The 20,570-nt window shown below is 35.2% G+C and overlaps 1 long non-coding RNA gene across 2 annotated transcripts; it reads left to right on the forward strand.

Moving 5' to 3' along the window:
- Positions 1 to 3,221: 3,221 nt before the first annotated feature.
- LOC107916782 (uncharacterized) lies at positions 3,222 to 4,035 on the forward strand. Of its 2 annotated transcripts, none has more exons than XR_005921180.1 (2): positions 3,222 to 3,503; positions 3,706 to 4,035. It is a non-coding gene; the product is annotated as an uncharacterized lncRNA (long non-coding RNA). The 2 variants fall into 2 exon arrangements; XR_001689601.2 differs by having other exon boundaries at positions 3,790 to 4,035.
- The last annotated feature ends 16,535 nt before the right edge of the window (positions 4,036 to 20,570 follow it).

The following is a 20,570-nucleotide window of genomic DNA, read 5'->3' on the forward strand; positions in this document are numbered from 1 at the left end:
TTCTTCTTTTCAAAGTCTTGTTTTATGATCTCCAGCTCAGTGGGGACGACACGCAAATGCTCCTCTATCGACTGACTATTTTCCAGACTCAGCCTAGGAATGTTATCGTTGATCCTCTTAACCCACCATTCACTATACTCGAGAGTTGTCATCGGACCCACAGCCAATCTCCTCATTCGGCGAGTCTGATTCCATGCATTGGCCATCTCACGAGCCTTCTTTTTGTAACCATCATCTTTATACGAGAATTCACACTCGGCTAGCCCCTGAGTTGTAGGCACAAACTGCCTTGACCTGTATTGCCTTAACACTAACAATGGGGCATAACCAACAGCTCCCCAAATTCTAAGCAAAGGAACCCAGTCGAAATCCCCACACCGATACAAGACCTCATCTGGAAGTAACCACGGAGCTCTCCACTCGATATCCTCCTCTTGCAAATTCTGAAAAATTGCCATCCACTTCTCTTCTGAGATGTTATTCCTCCTCGGTGTAGCCACTATCTCCTTTAATGGTGAATAGCTTTCAGAGAAGACCCGATATAAAACCTTATCCTCCTTCCAGTAGTGACTGTGGAACCAAGCAAGTAGAAGCTACGCACATCCAATGAATCTACCCTCTCCTGCCCTCCGACATGCATTCAGTGACCTGAAAGTTTCTGCCAAAATTACTAGGACCGGTGAAACTCTCTTATCAAGCCGATCGAATAAGTCAGTAACCGCTTCGTCAACATGCCTCAAAGTCTTAGGAAAAACAACCAAACCATATATACTTAAAGCAAAGATATCTACCTTCTTCCTCGCATCTGGGTGTGCTAAAATGAGGTCCTTCAAAATTTTCCAAGGAATGCACCTACTATCTCCCTTTTGCTTGATCCGAGCTGTAACCCACTGCTCACTCATTCCCGTTATATTCATCAGCTTCTTCAAGAAGGTCTGTACATTTACCGCTTTCGAATAGATTCTGTCTATTTGAACCCTCGAACACCGAAGTAAAGCCGTGTACTCCTCTATTGTAGGCACCAAATCAACCTTTCAGAATGTGAAGCAACTGTAGGCCGAATTCCAAAACTGGGCAAGAGCTCGAAATAGACGCTTGTCTACCTTCATATCGAGTAAATAAGGTAAATCCCCATAATTTGAATAGAACAACTGCCTAACCTCATTATTCCACTGATCCCAAATCTCCTTCAACTCCTGCAAGTTATTTTGAGCTACGCTAACACGGGTGAAGTCCCATAATTCTGATACGTATCCCTCGGCCAAACTATCACCTTTTTCGCACTGTGTCATCTCAACCCAGGTTCAGATAGCTGCATTGTCCTCCACTCTATCAAGAAACCCATTTCCCATGATAAGCTTTCTGTCTACTAACCGAATATAAACCAACGCCTTTATAATGAAATGCCATGTAATGCCATGCAATCAGAAAAAAAACTTAAAAAGTCAGAAACAATTAAATACAATACAACCAAAAAAACTCCTTATTAGGTATCTACTAAGGCTCAAAGTAATTCTACCTAGGGCGGGTTCCTAAGGTTCACTATATGAGGTTGTGGCTTCTAGAGCAAGGGTACCCGAACCAGGAGATTCCTTGATCTTCACCCATTATAGGTTCATATGGACCAAGTTCGGTTCAGGGGAATACATTTCCCTATGGCTGCACGGAGATGAAAATCTCACGAAGACATAGGTACGGATGTATCCCGAAAGCGATCCACTACCCTGCAAGGAGGTGAAAACCTCACGAAGGACTAGTTTCTCACTCCCACTTAAAGGGGTAAAATTGACCATGAAATGCAAAATGCAAATAAACTAACGGACTTAGACCAATCAAGCAAGCATATGATAAAACTAGTGAATGCAAAGGGGAAAATCATGATTTAAAACAACTTTAATTTTCGATAAAAAGACACAAAATAATCAATTTATGGCTCGACTCACTAGGTCCCCAGTGGAGTCGCCAAGTTGTCGAAACCTTTTTTTTTGAAAACCAAAAATGGCTTGTCGACTTTAAAAAAAAATTGGAGCCGCCACCGATCCTTTATTAAGGTGTCATCGGCTCACCATAAAAATAATTCTGGTCTGCAAAATTTGAGAAAACAGGTTCGGGAGTCAGTTACGCACGAGGAAGGGTTAGCACCCTCGTGACGCCCAAAAATCGGTACCAAATTTGATTATTTTATGTCCTGATGTCGAGAATTTGAAAAGATTTTAAATAGAAATTTTTAATCCGTGAATGGATTTAAAATGATAAAATATTCTCATTTCAAAGAAATAAAACACCACACCCAGTAAGTTAGGGCACAATATTTTATATCTTCAAAATACCGAATATTGCTTTTTGTTACAGAAATTCTTATTTCGAGATAACGAAATGTCACGACCAGTAAGTTAAGACCCGACATTTTGAATTCCTGAGAATAAGGTTTTATTTGAAAATTGCAAATTCATTGTAAAATAAATACTTAGCTCGTTAAATTCATTGAAAAAATGATCGCGATCTAGTAAGTTAGGACACGATCTTTCTCGAGAACCATGATTGCTAAATATTTAAAAATTAAAAAAAAGATTTTAATGCTTTCACGAAGCAAAAATAGATTTTTCTTTAAAAGTATGATAAAATGCTAATGCGTAACATGAAATCATTACTCTAATTTAAAATATACCTATATATGTATACAAAAATTATAAAAAAGAACATAATTATAAAATATAATAAGTAGACATAAAAATAAAAACGTAAGCATAATATATTAATAATTATGAAAATATGGGTATATATGTATATAAAAATATATGGAAAATATATTTATAAAAGTTTTGAATAATATATATATGTATATATATATAAAAGCATGTATAAACATATATAGATTATAAAATATGGAAAGCATATCAATATTGTAAAATAAAAATGTATATACGTATATATATATATATAAAATAATAATAATAAAGTATATAAAAAATGTTTAAAATATATACATATAAATATTATCACATAAATGCGCATATAATATATGTATAATAATAATATAACATAATAATAAATGCTAATAATAATACAGTAATAAACAATTTAACAGTATTAAAAAACAATAACAAATTAAGGATTAATAATGAAAATAAATAGAATTTAAAGGCTAAATTCGAAAATTGAAAACGTGAAAAGGAGCAAATTAAAACGCGCGTAACATGAGGAGGACCTAAAAAGAAATTTACCCAAACCTCCCAAACACCGCACAGCAATGAGGACCGCATTGAAACAATATTAAAATATGCAGTAAAATTTAAAAGAAACAATAAATTTAATTTAAACAACCCCAAAAAGTAAAGGACCAGTCGCGCGAATGGCCCTTTTTGAACTCTTATAAAATCCCATTTTAAAACCCTAAAGCCATTCCCTCTCTGCCATTTGAAGATTTGCGCCGTAGCCCCTCTCCCTCTCTGTTGCTTCAGACTCCAACGAAGCAAAGAGACCCTCCGACGCCTCTCACAACGGTTAGTCCTCCTCCCCTCACCCTTTTCGTGTTTCGCTCTTAGGAAGAAGGAAGAGATACCACGAAACAAACAACAAAAAAACAATAAAATAATAAGAGATCCCAGAAAACAAAATTAATCACCTCTCGAATCCTTGCTTTTCTGTTTTTCCTCTTTATTTCCTTTAATTCTCAATACCAAAATTTGCTAACCCCCTTTACAGATTTGATTCCCCCCTTTATACAACCGAAAACCCCTGTTTTTCGTTTGCCCCCTACCTCCTCTGTTCGTGGCTTATTTGTTGCAGGTGGATACTAGAGGAGGCATGCGCGACGTGCGTACGGGGACTGAACATGGGTGAAGACAGTTGCCGCGACGTGGGAAGTTACTGCGACGCGAAGAACATGCGTGGCACGAAGGCTATCTGCTGCTTAGAGTTAGGGTTTGCACACTTGGGCCATATTGGGCCGAATGTATTAGGATTTAGCCCAAATTTTATTTTGACTGTATAATAAACTATCTTTTTATTAAAATTGGTTTTATTTTCTGCTAAGCCCGGGCCCAAAATTGGGTATTACAGTTATTTCGACATATTAGTCACTAAAAATTCAATTTATGTATTAACAATTCTCATTTGTGTTAATATTGAAATTTCAAAATTTGAACAGTATAGGGACTTAGAATGATCCAATTAAAGAATATAGACTATATCTATAATCGTACGCATAGTGCAAGACTAGTAATTTAATTTAACCAAACAGATTTAACTGTTATTATTTGGGTTAGGATTAAAATTCTAAATTTTAAAAAATATAGGGACTAAAATTGACCAATTCAAAAAGTATAAAGATTAAAATGATCAAATTAAACTAAAGGGACTAAATCCATACTTCTTATAAAGTACAAAGGACTAATACAAGAATTTAACAAAAACACCCCCTCAAATTTTCTACTTCTAGTTTTCAAAAAAATAATAGGTTGAAGGTTTCAAAAAAATAATACAATCAACTTTTCATTTGTCTCCAATAAACGTTTCTATGTTGTAATTTGAGAATTAACATATTTTCATTCTTAAACTCAAGCAACGCTTGATCATAAATTCTTGATACCCCTTTTAACTACAATTCTTTTTACCATGTGCTAGTGTGACTTGAAAGAATCTATCAATTAATGAAGCATACCACAACTCAAATGAAAATTTACTCCAAGCCTTTTGCAAAATCTGCATACTTCTTTTACTACCTCAACTTCTCTTAAAAGAACCTATTAATTAATGAATTATTATTATTGTTATACTTTTAATCGTGTGAGTACACGTGGTAAATCAGAAAAGCACCTAAATACTAAGTTAGTTGTCAGCAAATCGAAAAGTCACCCACAAGCTCTCCTTCTCAAAGACGACCACTCGGACAGGTGCAAACCATCCTTCACTAAATCTTCAAGCTTTCATTTGGAACATAAAATTGTTGGTTACCAAACACATCGTGGAATCAATGGTCTCATACCATCAAGTCAAAGTGAATGACACGATCTATCTCATCACAGACATTCTAGTCTTATCAAAGACATCTGCCCCATGTGTTTCGTAATGATCACTAAATGGCAAGCCTAACACATTAACATCATCTTACTTGAGACCCTCGCTTATAAATACCTTTAGGAACGATGAAGGAAAGATCGACTCTCCAAGAATATCAAGCATATACTTTGTCAACTTACCTTCGACCTTAGCATTCTCCTCGCCTTCTTTCTTTTTAATTTTTGGCTTTTTCACCCTAATTGGGTGAACCAACCTCCACAACAACCAACACTCTCTCTTCCATGCTTTTTCCTTGTATCACTGTATCAACAATCACCTTGTATACACGGCCAACTAGACCTTTTCCTAGCTCATTTTAATCACAAAAAATATTTGTTGGGTCATGTAAAATGCTCAATTGAATTGCAAGAAACTTCTAAGATCTTTCCACATTTTCTAGATAAAACTTTCGCTTGAGTTCTCATGCGGAATGCTTCCCACTACCAGGTCAAGTAATGGGTCTTGTTGGCCTCTATCCTCGGTGATAAAACATAATGTGATTGGTATAAGATTATAACAAAATATTGTAAATGCCAACATGATCTAATAGTGCATACATTGAAAGTTTATCCAATTGTCCTCCTTTAGAGATAAAGATTGAATGAAGATTACTTGGCTTGTATATTATAATTTGTAATTTTGCAAGTTTAGTAACATATTAGATAACTACAAGTCATTACAAAAGAGTAGAATTTGATTGTTTATAGAATGATACTATCTATACCTATTACTAAAGCTTTGGCCAAAGGTTACAGTGATGCCTGCAAGCAAATGGGTGAGAATACAAACCACAACATTATCCTGCATTGCTGCAGATATTCTATGTTCATTTCCCAACTTCTCACTCACATTTATTTCTTTATATCTTCAGAGGACTGGTATAGGTTCTCTTATATATTACTCCCATTTGTTTTAGGCAGAGAACAGATGAGATATCCATTTATTTTGCATACTTTTCTAAGTCAAAATTTCATTATCAAATCAAGTAAATTTTTAAATGAATAAATTAATTTTAAAATTAAAAATAAAAATGATACTTTTGGTTCAGTTTATGCTTATGCAGTTTGTCAGTGTAGTTTTATCTTCCATAATACTAAGAGAACATTAATTTAACAAAGCAAAATCTAAATAAAAAAGCAGTGGAAATGTATGGTTTAAGGGAACACCATCACAAAACATGTAAGCAAATTATTAAAATAAAACTAAACTTATATAGCTCAAAATAAGCCATCCATCTAAATGAAACAATATAATTGTTATTTGTAAGGGCAAAGAGAAACACATTAAGTTGTTGGATTCTGATAGTTGTTGAGCATTGGCCTGCAATGCAACAAGAAACTAGCAGACCAGCATCGAAGTAAAACCAAAAGCAGCATGAACATTTTGTTTCTTTTAGTCTAATTGTAACTTGTTCAAGTTGGCATGTAACTTGTAACTTGTTATCAAAGTTAGTAGGATTAGTTTTATGATTTAATTGATGTAATAGTTGATATGTCAGCTTCCTTTTGTGTGTAACTCAAGTTTGTATTAGTCATGTATTAGTGGGAGTAGTTAAGTCATTAGGTAACTGTCAAATTACTTTGTAACATTCATATATTTTCAAATTTTAAATGAAAAAGTGTGATGAATTTTCAGTTATCATTCTTAAAACTCTCATTCTTCTTTTGCTTCAAATTTTCAGTTTTTGTTTTGCTTTGTTTAGCTGCCAATGCTCCAACAAATGGTAATCAGAGCTTGTCATCTTTGAGGGCCTCTGTTGTTGGTTATTTTTTGTTACTTTATTTTGAGATTAAAAGCTTGAGAAGAAAAAAACAAGGAGTTGTCGACCTTGTTGTTTCAAAATAAGTTTCACACCACCTCCACCACCTGTGTTCACTGGTGAAAACTACCACATTTGGGTGGTTAAGATGAAAACATACCTTCAAGCACATGATTTGTGTAATGTGGTCGAGAATGATGCTGAACCACCTCCATTGAGGGCCAATCCCACCATTGTACAGATCAGGCAACACAGTGAAAAGTGTGCCAAGAAGCATAAAACAATGACCTATTTACAGAATAGAGTATCTGATGTGATCTTCACTCGGATAATGGCTTGTGACTCACCTAAGCAAGCATGGGAGAAGCTGAAGGAGGAGTTCACGAGTTTAGATAAGACAAGGCAACAACAATTGATCGATCTCATGAAAGATTTTGAGAACTTGAAGATGAGGGAGTCAGAGACTATTAAATAATATTCAGACAGAATAATAGCCACTGTCAACAGCATTAGGCTCCTTGGAGAAGACTTTAGTGAGAGCAGAGTTGTTGAAAAAGTATCACCACTCTTCCTAAGAAGTTAGAGTCAAATATTTCATCACTTAAGGACTCGAGAGACTTGTTAGCTATCTCACTGTCTGAGCTGATAAACTCCTTGCATGCACTTGAGCAAAGGAAGGCCAATAGGCAGGAAGAGCATCCTAAAGGAACTTTCCAAGCAAAGGCTAAAGAAGGCTCAAGTTCAAGCCAGAAAGGGAAGAAGCCTTGGCTCGATAAAAGGGAAAAACCAATGAGAGATGTAGGAAAGAAGAGGTTTCCATCATGCATTCACTGCAAAAGAACTACACATTTGGAGAAATATTGTTGGTATAGGCCAGACATTCAGTGCAGAAGTTGCAAACAATTTGGCCATATTGAAAAGGTGTGTAAGAGCAAAGAGAAGGCACAAGCTCAGTAGCAAATGCAAGCTAAGGTTGCTGAGGACTTTCAAGCTTAAGAGGAGTATGTTTTCACTGCCTTATGCTTTGCAGCCTCAAGCAAAGTAAAAAAGGACTGGCTAGTGGATAGTGGCTGCACACATCACATGGCAGCTGATGAAAGGTTGTTCAAAGACCTTGATAGAAGTTTTTCCTCAAAAATTAGAGTTAGTAATGGGAACCTGATTGAAGCCAAAGGCAAAGGTAATATGGTGATCAACACTTGTTCAGGTCACAAAGTGATTTCTGATGTGCTTTTTGTACCTAACATAGATCAGAATTTATTTAGTGTTGGACAACTAGTAGAAAAAAGGTATTCTCTGGTTTTTAAGAATGGTTCTTGCATTGTTGAAGACTCACATGATCAAAAGTTAGTCACAGTAGAAATGACAGATAGGTGTTTTATGCTTGATGTGAATCAACTTGAGAAGAAGGCTTACACCAATCTTGCTGATAACACTGGTCTTTGGCATAGGAGACTAGGCTATGTCAATTTTAGATCACTTGATTTGTTGCACAAGTTGAATTTGGTAGAATTCATGTTAAAAGTTGAACCCAGAGACATTGTTTGTGAAGTTTGCCAACTTAGTAAGCAGGCTAAATTACCATTTCCAGTTAATAAGGCGTGGAGAGCTCGAGATAGACTTGAGTTGGTCCATTTTAATGTCTGTGGGACAATGAAGACTCCTTCCTTAAATGTCAGTAGATATTTTGTACTATTTATTGATGACTTGACCAGGTTTTGTTGGGTTTATTTCTTGAAGCAGAAATTTGAAGTGTTTGAAGCATTCAGTAAATTCAAAGCTTTAGTTGAAAACTAGACTAGTTATAAGATCAAGGCTTTGAGAACTGATAATGGCACTGAGTACCTATCTGAAAGGTTGCAAAAATTGTGTAAGCAAGCTAGGATTCATCTTCCATTAACAACAGTCTATATACCTCAGCAAAATGGAGTATGTGAGAGAAAGAATAGAACTGCGCTTGATATGGCCAGATGTCTGTTATTTTAGAGTAAGCTTCCAAGTAAATTTTAGGCTGAGGCAGTCAATACCTCAGTGTACCTACTCAACAAGCTGCCAACTCATGCTGTCAATGACAAGACTCCTTTTGAAGCTTGGCATGGACTCAAGCCAACCGTTTCACACTTGAAAGTGTTTGGTTGTGTCTGTTATACTCTCATCCCAACTGAGAAGAGAACCAAGCTTGAAAGAAGGGCTGTTCCAAGGATATTTATTGGCTACAGTAGCACAAAAAAGGGCTACAGGGTATTTGATCCTTCAACAAGAAGGATTTTAGTGAGTAGAGATGTAAGGTTTGATGAAGAGAAGGTTTGGAGTTGGAATGATGCAGATGCAAGGTTGATTGAAGAACATCAACTTGACAACAGCCTGGAATTAGTTGAAAATGAACCTAGCAATGAAGATTTTGATAATTCTCCTGTGAGAGGCACTAGAACTATTGTTGACATCTACCAAAGATGTGATGTTGCAATAGTGGAACTTTTAAATTTTAAAGAAGCTACCAAGGACAAGTGTTGGAAGAAGGCCACGGAAGCTGAATTAGACATGATTCATAAGAATGACTTTTGGGAATTGGTTGATAGACCAGATCAGAAGAAAGTTATAGGTGTCAAGTGGGTGTTTAGAGCCAAGTACAATGCTGATGACTCATTGAACAAACACAAGGCAAAGCTTGTGGTGAAAGGCTACAGCCAGCAATATGGCATCGATTTCATGGAGACATTTACTCCAATAGCAAGGCTAGACAAAATTAAAATTCTGTTTGCCTTGGCTGCTCAGAAGCATTAGAGGGTTCACCAGTTAGATGTTAAGTCATCATTTCTTAATGGTTTTCTCAAGGAGGAAATTTTCATTGAGCAACCAGATGGGTTTAAGGTCCTAGGAGAGTCTATAAGTTGAAAAAGACATTGTATGGCCTAAAGTAGGCACCAATGGCCTAGTTTAACAGGATTGACACATACCTGTCTAGGCTCGGGTTTGAAAAAAAGTGTTAGTAAAGCTACACTTTATGTGAAGAGATCAGAAAATGAGACCTTGCTGATTGTTTCTCTTTATATGGATGACTTATTTGTGACTGAAAGCAAAGATGATTTGATTAGTGAATTCAAAGTGCAAATGCAAGAGGTGTTTGAAATGACAGATTTGGGAGTCATGATATACTTCATTGGTATGGAAGTGAATCAATCTGATCAAGGCATTTTCATTAGCCAACGTGCCTTTGCTTTGAAAATTCTCAATAGATTTTGCAAGTTAAACTGCAAAATAGTCACTACACCTGTGGCTCAATGAAAGAAGCTGACTAGTAGTTGGAATCAAGAGAGGGTTGATGAGAAGGAATATCGAAGCCTAGTAGGTTGCTTACTTTACTTAACAACAACTAGACCTGACATTATGTTTGATGTTAGTCTTTTATCAAGATTTATGCACTGTTGTGATGTAGTTCATTTTAAAGTAGCTAATAGGATCCTCAGATATGTCAAGGGAACTTTAAGTTATGGAATTAAATTTGAGAAGGGAAAAGAGCTTAAGCTGACAGGATACTCTAATAGTGATTGGGATCACTCTGTCAATGATATGAAGAGCACCTTGGTTACTTTTTTACTCTTGGATCAAGAGTTTTCTATTGGAGTTCAAAGAAACAACAAACGGTTGCTCAATCATTAGCTAAAGCAGAATACATTACAGCTGTTGTAGCTGTTAATCAAGCCATTTGGCATAGAAAGCTTCTATGTGACTTGAATGAAGAACAGATTGAACCAACTGAAATCAGGGTTGATAACTAGTCAGCAGTTTTCATAGACAAAAATCTAGTTTTTCATGGCATAACTAAATATTTTGATATCAAATTTCACTTTTTTCGAGAAGCTGAGCAATCAAAAGAAGTCAGTCTTGTTCATTGTAGCTCAGAAAACCAATTAGCTGATATTTTGACTAAGTCACTCGGTGCTACAAGGTTTGAAATGTTAAGGAGAAAAATTGGTGTTTGTTGCATACAGTCCAAGGAGGAGTGTTGAGTATTGGCCTGCAATATAACAAAAAACCAGCAAACTAGCATCGAAGTAAAACCAAAAGAAGCATAAGCATTTTGTTTCTTTTAGTCTAATTGTAACTTGTTCGAGTTGGCATGTAACTTGTAACTTGTTATCAAAGTTAGTAGGATTAGTTTTATGATTTAATTGATGTAATAGTTGATATGTCAGCTTTCTTTTGTGTGTAACTCAAGTTTGTATTAGTCATGTATTAGTGGGAGCAGTTAAGTCATTAGGTAACTGTCAAATTACTTTGTAACTTTCATATATTTTCAAATTTTAAATGAAAAAGTGTGATGAATTTTCAGTTATCATTATTAAAACTCTCATTCTTCTTTTGCTTCGGTTTTTCAGTTTTTGTTTTGCTTTGTTTAGCTGCCAATGTTCCAACAATAGTGCATCTAATACAGTACTAAAAGCTTGATAACATCTTTTTGAGTGAACATTATTGGAGCTTACTGCTACTCACTCAGCTTTGGCTTAACATAAAGATTGTTTAAAGAAATCCATGAATAGGGTATTCTGAAACAGAGATGAACAAAGTAATATATGATGAACATAAGAATTTAGAAGCTAAAATCATTTGCCATCCATTTATTCTTACCTACTCTTATGGGATACAAAGTGCAGTCTCAACTTACTGCAATGTGCTTCTTTTAAAATAGTAGAATTTAGCTTTGAAAACTTTATTGGGAGACAGCATGTCCAACCATTGATCCTGAAAATATAGTAGAAAATTATATCCTAAATTCATCAAATCAAAATCATTTTTGAATGAACAATGAATTCTGGGCAGCAGTGATCACTAATAATAGATATGGATGAATAATACTGCAGATGTCTAGACATCCTTATTAACGGGAATGCAATGGTCTTTTAGATAATTCTTGGATGTAATTTGATAATTTAATGACTACTAAAAAGTTCAAACTTTCTTACTTTTTTTCTTTTAATTTGGTTTGCTCAAACTCAACCTGTCAAATAAGAATACTCTTATTTAAAATTAAGATTCAAAAGTAGAAAATCACCTAATTACTGATTCAAATGGATGGAATGTGGGATATGTTGGGCCAATCCTCTTCTCTCTCTTTCTAGCACCGCCTTTCCAGATGTGGACACCCTGCAATGCTTAGCATTTCTAGAGTCATGAGGCTTTGTATCCCTCAAGGCAATGACATAAAACTGGAGCAATCCTTAATCTCCAATTTTGAAAGTAAGGTGAGGTGTTGTATCTCATTTGAAAGAGAAATTAATCTCTCATAACTCGAAATACACAAAGGTTGAAGAGAAGAGAGATGTTGGACAATCATCAATAACCAAGTCTAGGAGTGAAGTCAAATATCACACCCCTTCAGTTAAAGAGGCTAATTTCTTACTATGATGAATCGTCAGTGAAAATAAGGAAGATAAGCCTTGCAATCCATTTATCGGAAGAGATAAAAGGCTATCACATCGAGTTAACTATAAGAATATTGGCATTCAACATCAAAGATTTGAGTAAAGCAACATTAATTCTTTCAACATTTAGCTTTTTTAGAGATTGAAGCATTGGAAATTTAACCAACTTAGGACAATCTTCAATAATTAATGAACTTAAGATAGGAAAATGTTCTCTACCATTCATTGCTGTTCATTTCTCCAAACATGGTGCCCAACGTATTTCAAGAACCTTGAGTGATGGAAAAGAACTTTCCATATCTCTATAGAAGTTGCTGTCAATATACTTCAAAGCACCCATTCTATAAATAGTAAGGACCTCAAGGAAGCGTAATTTCCCTAAAGGTAGTAGATGGTATCTTTCACAATTTATTAATGAGATTTCAACAAGGTTTGGTAGAAGCAAATCCATCATCCAATATGGAAACTTAACACATTGGCAATCAATTATGCATAACTTCTTCAAGCTTGAATGAGGCTGGAAAACATTAAGAATCTCTTCATCATTTCCATTTTGATGATGAGAGGTTTCTTAGCTCTTTACTTCCCAAGATGGCCTTAACGATCTTAAATTTTGCTTCTCTAAAAATAGAATATCGGTAATGACAATATATAATTTTTACGTGGAAACCTTTTCAGGAAAAAAACCACGGACAAATGAGAAGAAAATTCACTATGTCGAATTCGAATGATTACAAAAGGAGTAAACTATGTCTATTTATAGGCTTGTAAAACCATATCCTAATAGGAGTCTAGTAAGATTGAAACACCTTATTCTAATAAATATCAAATAAGTGGAGTTTAATAAGGTTTAAAAAACCTTATTCTAAAATAAAATAAAATAAAAGAAGTGTAATTCTATAGGGATTTTACTTTTATTTTATTTTACCACTGTATTTTATTTAAATAAGGATTCGGGTCACTTAATTCTAACAATCTCTACCTTGACACGAATTCTCAATGAACAAGTTCTTCATCGCAAACTTTCAACGAATAAGTTCTCCACCTCTTCCATAAAACCCCTTAAGGGTTTAACCTCAACAATGAACACCAATCAAGTCTAAGCAATGCTCAAACTTGGTTATAGAAAGTGACTTAGTCATCATATTTGCAAGATTTTCATGAGTACTAATTTCACTCACAACAATATCACCACGAGCAATAATATCACGAACAAAATGATACCGAACATCAATGTGTTTTGCTCTCTCATGAAACATTTGATCTTTTGTAAGGAAGATGGCACTCTAACTATCACAAAATATTGTATTGATTTGAAGGTCTTCATTGAGTTCACTAAATAGTCGCTTCAACCAAATAGCTTCTTTACAAGCCTTAGTAATCACTATGTACTCAACTTTAGTGGTAGATAAAGCGACTGTAGTTTGCAAAATGGTTTTCCAACTGATTGCACAACCTTCGATTGTAAATACATAACCTGTGAGAGATCTTCTTATATCAAGATCTCCAGCAAAATCAAAACCAACATACCCAATGACTCCATCTCTAGTTTTTCCAAACTGTAAGCAAACATCAGTAGTACCTCGTAAGTATCTTAAAACCCACTGAATTGCTTTCCAATGTTCTTTACTGGGATTCGCCATGTATCTGCTAACTGCACTGACTGCATATGATAAATCTGGACGTGAACAAACAATGGCATACATGAAAGATCCCACTGCACTAGAGTATGGAACATATGACATGTATTTAATATCATCATCTGATTGTGGAGACAAAGCAGATAAAAGTCTGAAATGGGCTACTAAAGGAGTACTAACAGGCTTAGCATTTTGCATATTGAATCTGCAAAGAACTTTCTCAATGTACCCCTTCTGACTTAGGTACAATTTACTTGCTTTTCTATCTCTAAGAATCTCCATACCAAATATCTTCTTTGCTGGTCCCAAATCTTTCATCCCAAATTCTTCACTTAGTTGGGCTTTGACCTTTCTTATCTTTTCTTTATCTTTCGCTACTATCAACATGTCATCAACATAAAGGATTAGATACACAAAAGAACCATCACTGTTTTTGTTAAAGTAAACATAACTGTCAAAGCTACTTCTTTTAAAATCATGAGAAGTCATAAAGGAATCAAACCTCTTGTACCACTGTATTGGTGACTGTTTCAAACCGTAAAGGGACTTTTTCAGCAAGCAAACATAGTCCTCTTTTTTTGAGATTGTAAAACCCTCTAGTTGTTGCATGTAAATATCCTCTTCAAGTTCTCCATGCAAAAATACAATTTTTACATCTAACTGCTCAAGGTCCAAATCATACATGGCCACATTACCAAGCAAAGCTCGAATCGAACTATACTTCACAACTGGGGAGAACATATCTGTGAAGTTCACTCCTAGAATTTGACTATAACCCTTTGCAACAAGCCTTGCTTTATATCTAGGTTTTTCAACTTCTAGAGTCCCCTCTTTCTTTTTAAACACCCATTACAACGAACAACCTTTTTACCTTTAGGAAGTTTCACAAGATCCCATGTTTTGTTTTTGTGGAGTGATTCCATCTCCTCTTGCATAACAAACATCCATTTTTCTGAGTCTTCACAACTAACCGCCTCAGAATAAATAGATGGCTCTTGGTTTGCATATATATCTTAAGCCACATTTAAAGCATAAGCAACAAGATCAGCCTCGACATACTTCTTTGGAGGTTTAATTTCTCTTCTAGTTCTGTTTTTGGCGATAAAGTATTGTGGTGAAGAAGCAACTCTATTCTGAATTTTAGTACTGGCTTGAGGAGTCGACTCTATTGTAGATTCTGAATTAAGCTGATTTTCCACCTACTTTTGATTTTCTTTATTCGAAGAGCCTTTAAGAGATAAGTTAGGTAGCATAACAGTTTCATAAAAAACAACATCTCTGCTAATCACAACTTTTCTATTTTCAAGACACCATAACATATACCTTTTTACACCAGCTTTATAACTAAGAAAAATACATTTAATAGATCTCAGTTCCAATTTTCCATTATCAACATGAGCATACGCAGGACACCCAAAGATTTTTAAATCAGAATAGTTAGTAGGATTACCAGACCATACCTTTTGTGGAGTCTTTTTTTCAATGGTAATGGATGGAGATCGGTTGATAAAAAAATATGCAGTAGAGGCTGTTTCGGCCCAAAATGACTTTGGTAAGTTGGAATTTAACAACATACACCGACCCTTCTCCATGATCGTTCTGTTCATTAGTTCTGTAATGCCATTTTGCTGTGGAGTATGACGAACTGTCAAATGTCTCACGATCCTTTCTGACTTACATAGCTTATTAAACTCACCAGAACAGAAATCTAAGCCATTGTTTGTGTGGAAGTATTTTATTTATTTTCCCGTCTGTTTTTCAATCATAGTTTTCCAAAACTTAAATGCGAAAAACACATCGCTTTTATGCTTCAGAAAGAACGCCCAAACTTTTTGGGAAAAATCATCAATAAAAGTTAGCATATAATTAGCTCCACCTCTCGAAGGCACTTTGGAAGTCCCCAACAGGTCAGAATGAATATACTCTAACATTTCCTTTGTTTTATGGATTTCTCTAGTGAATCAAACTCTCTTTTGCTTCCTAAAAATGCAGTGCTCACAGAACTTCAGTTTGTAAATTTCTTACCCATCAAGAAGTCTTCTTTTGCTCAATTCTGCCATGCCATTCTCACTCATATGCCCTAGGCGCATATGCCAAAGGTTAGTAATATCATCATCTGACAAGAAAGAGGATGCGACAGCTGCATCACCAATAACAGTAGAACCCTACAAAATATATAACTTGACAGTCTTTCTCTGCCCTTTCAACACAACGAGGGAACCTTTAAAAATCTTCAAAACCCTACTTTCAGCTGTGTATTTGTACTATTTTGAATCAAGAGTACTCAACGAAATTAAATTTCTCTTCCATTCTGGAACATGTCATATGTCACTAAGTGTTTTAACAACTCCATCAAACATTTTAACTTTAATTGTTCCAACACCTGCGATTTTACATGAAGTATTATTTCCCATCAAAACAACACCTTCAGACACTGTTTCGTAAGTTGTAAACCAATCCCGATTGGGACTCATGTGAAAGGTGCAACTCGAATTAAGGATCCATACCTCGCTCACTTTAGAATTGTTGACAAAAGCGACTAGAAGTTCACCATCGCTGTAGTCTTCGACAACATCAGCTTTACCGAAATTTTCTGGTTGTTTTCCATTTTAATTAGCAGCCTCCCTTTTGATATTATTTTGTAGCTTATAGCACTTAGATTTAAAATACCCTTTCTTTTTGCAGAAGTTACAAGGTTTACCACTGTTTGAATACTTTGATCTACTATTAGATTTACCGCGAGGATTCTGTTCCTGTATTTTTCCATGATCATCATTAGTATTCTATTCATTAGTTCTGTAACACCATTTTACTGTGGAGTATGATGAACTGTCAAATGTCTCATGATCCTTTCTGACTTACATAGTTTATTAAACTCATCAGAACAAAACTCGAAGCCATTGTTTGTGTGGAGGTATTTTATTTGTTTTCCCATCTGTTTTTCAATCAATTATATTTTTCCAAAATTTAAATGCAGAAAACATACTGCTTTTCTGCTTCAGGAAGAACGACCAAAATTTTCTACAAAAATCATCAATAATAGTTAGCATATAATTAGCTCCACCTCTCGAAGGCACTTTGAATGTCCCCCACAGATCAGAATGAATATACTCCAATGTTTCTTTCGTTTTATGGATTCCTGTAGTGAATCAAACTCTCTTTTGCTTCCTAAAAATGCAGTGCTCACGGAACTTCTGTTTGCAAATTCCTTACCCATCCAGAAGTCTTCTTTTGCTCAATTCTGCCATGCCATTCTCACTCATATGCCCTAGGCGCATACGCCAAAGGTTAGTAATATCATCATCTGACAAGAAAGAAGATGCGACAGCTGCATCACCAATAACAGTAGAATCCTACAAATATATAACTTGACAGTCTTTCTCTGCCCTTTCATCACAACAAGGGAACCTTTAGAAATCTTCAAAACCCCACTTTCAGCTGTGTATTTGTACTATTTTGAATCAAGAGTACTCAACGAAATTAAATTTCTCTTCAATTCTAGAACATGCCATACGTCACTAAGTGTTCTAACAACTCCATCAAACATTTTAACTTTAATTGTTCCAACACCTGCGATTTTACATGAAGTATTATTTCCCATCAAAACAACACCTTCAGACACTGTTTCGTAAGTTGTAAACCAATCCCGATTGGGACTCATGTGAAAGGTACAACTCGAATCAAGGATCCACTCCTCGCTCACTTTAGAATTGTTGACAAAAGCGACTAGAAGTTCACCATCGCTGTAGTCTTCTACAACATCAGCTTTACCAAAATTTTCTGGTTGTTTTCCATTTTAATTCGCAGCCTCCCTTTTGATCTTATTCTGTAGCTTATAGCACTTAGATTTAATATGCCCTTTCTTCTTGCAAAACTTACAAAGTTTACCACTGTTTGAAGACTTCGATCTACTCTTAGATTTACCGCGATGATTCTGTTCTTGTGTCTTTCCACGATCATCATCAGCATTCTATTCATTAGTTCTGTAACGCCATTTTGCTATGGTGTATGAGGAACTGTCAAGTGTCTTACGATCCTTTCTAACTTACATAGTTTATTAAACTCATCAGAATAGAACTCTAAGCCATTGTTTTTGCGGAGGTATTTTATTTGTTTTCCCATCTGTTTTTCAATCATAGTTTTCCAAAACTTAAATGCGGAAAACACATCACTTTTCTGCTTCAGGAAGAACGCCCAAACTTTTCTGAAAAAATCATCAATAATAGTTAGCATATAATTAGCTCCACCCCTCGAAGGCACTTTGGATGGCCCCCACAGATCAGAATGAATATACTCCAACGTTTCCTTTGTTTTATGGATTCCTCTAGTTAATCAAACTCTCTTTTGCTTCCTAAAAATGTAATGCTCACAAAACTTCATTTTGCAAATTCCTTGCTCATCAAGAAGTCCTCTTTTGCTCAATTCTGCCATGCCATTCTCACTCATATGCCCTAGGCGTATATGTCAAAGTTTAGTAATATCATCATCTGACAAGGAGGAGGATGCGACAGCTGCATCACTAATAACAGTAGAACCCTGCAAAATATATAACTTGGCAGTATTTCTCTTCCCTTTCATCACAACGAGGGAACCTTTAGAAATCTTTAAAACCCCACTTTCAGCTGTGTATTTGTACTGTTTTGAATCAAGAGTACTCAATGAAATTAAATTTCTCTTCAATTCTGGAACATGTCATAAGTCACTAAGTGTTCTAACAACTCCATCAAACATTTTAACTTTAATTGTTCCAACACTTGTGATTTTACATGAAGTATTATTTCCCATCAAAACAAAACCTTCAGACACTGTTTTGTAAGTTGTAAACCAATCTCGATTGGGACTCATGTGAAAGGTACAACTCGAATCAATGATCCACTCCTCGCTCACTTTAGAATTGTTGACAAAAGCGACTAGAAGTTCACCATCACTGTAGTCTTCTACAACATCAGCTTTACTGAAATTTTTTGGTTGTTTTCCATTTTAATTCGCAACCTCTCTTTTGATCTTATTCTGTAGCTTATAACACTTAGATTTAATATGCCCTTTCTTCTTGCAGAAGTTACAAGTTTTACCATTGTTTGAAGACTTCGATCTACCCTTAGATTTACCGCGAGGATTCTGTTCCTGTATCTTTCCACGATCATCATCAGCATTCTGATCTTGTCTCCCACGAACAATGAGACGCTCTCCCTGAGAGTAGGTTTTAACCACAAGATGCTTCATCTTATCATACGAGGTTAAAGAATTATAAACCTCATGAACTGTGAGAGACTCGCGGCTATATAAAATAGTATCTCTAAAGTTTGAATAAGACAAGGGTAATGAATAAAGTAGAATCAACCCTAGATCTTTTTTTATCATACTGAACCTCCATGACCTCCAAGTTTGAGAGAATTCTTTAAACACTGTTAAGTGTTCGTGCACAGACGCAGCTTCCTCCAAACGATGAGTATAAAGACGCTACTTCATATGCAACTTGCTAGTTAGAGTATTCGACATGCATATTTGTTCCAACCTCTTCCATAATCTAGTGACGGTCTTCTCCTTCATCACATCCTGCAAAATTTCGTTAGACAAATGTAGATGTAACTGTGTTAACGCCTTTCGATCCTTGCGATTCTTCTCTTCCTCCGTCAGTGTCGAAGGCATCTTATCTACCCCTAACAGGGATTCCTCTAAGTCCATCTGTGCAAGAACTGCCTGCATCTTTATCTGCCATAACGCAAATCTGGTGTTGCGATCCAATAGCGAAATTTCATACTTCAAAGATGTCATTACCGTGATTAAGATGAACAACCCAAAAGCTCAGATACCAATTTGTAAAAATAGAATGTCGGTAATGACAATATATGATTTTTACGTAGAAACCCTTTCGGGAAAAAAACCACGGGCAGAGGAGAAGAAAATTCACTATGTTGAATTCAAATGATTACAGCAAGAGTAGACTATGACTATTTATAGGCTTGTAAAACTATATTCTAATAGGAGTGTAGTAAGATTGAAACACCTTATTCTAATCAATATCAAATAGATGGAGTTTAATAAGGTTTAAAAAACCTTATTTTAAAATAAAATAAAAGAAGTGTAGTTCTATAAGGATTTTACTTTTATTTTATTTTACCACTATATTTTATTTGAATAAGGATTCAGGTCACTTAATTCTAACAGCTTCTTTATCAAATTGGCATTTTTAGCTTCTGTTGAACTATTCACATTGCAAAGTCCTGTGATGCTCATTTCCCCCTGTAGGTCCAACTCTTTCAACTTATCAATGCCACAACAACCATAGCACTTTCCCACAATGAACTCGCTGAGCTTGTGCAAGCATGACAATTGACCCACCTCAACAGGCATAGAAGTTGGTGCATGACAATTTTGGTATTTTATGAATAAAATTATAAGAAGTTAATTGAATGACTTCAAAAAATTGAATATGTCACTTTCTTTATAGGTGTATTCGCTCCCACCATATATTTTAATGTACAAAAGAGTTACTAGTAAATAAAAGACTTAATGATAAATTTAGCCACTAACGTTTACATGTAATTTGATTCTTATTTATAAGAAATCTTATCTCTCTTTACAAAAACACAACAATCTAAATTGATGTTTATTTGAATTACTATATTTTTTTAAAAGTTGAATTACTATATCTTAATAATATAATGATTATATTTGAATCATCAC

The sequence above is a fragment of the Gossypium hirsutum genome, chromosome D11 (genome assembly GCF_007990345.1).
Source record: "Gossypium hirsutum isolate 1008001.06 chromosome D11, Gossypium_hirsutum_v2.1, whole genome shotgun sequence".
Taxonomy (NCBI): Eukaryota; Viridiplantae; Streptophyta; class Magnoliopsida; order Malvales; family Malvaceae; genus Gossypium; species Gossypium hirsutum.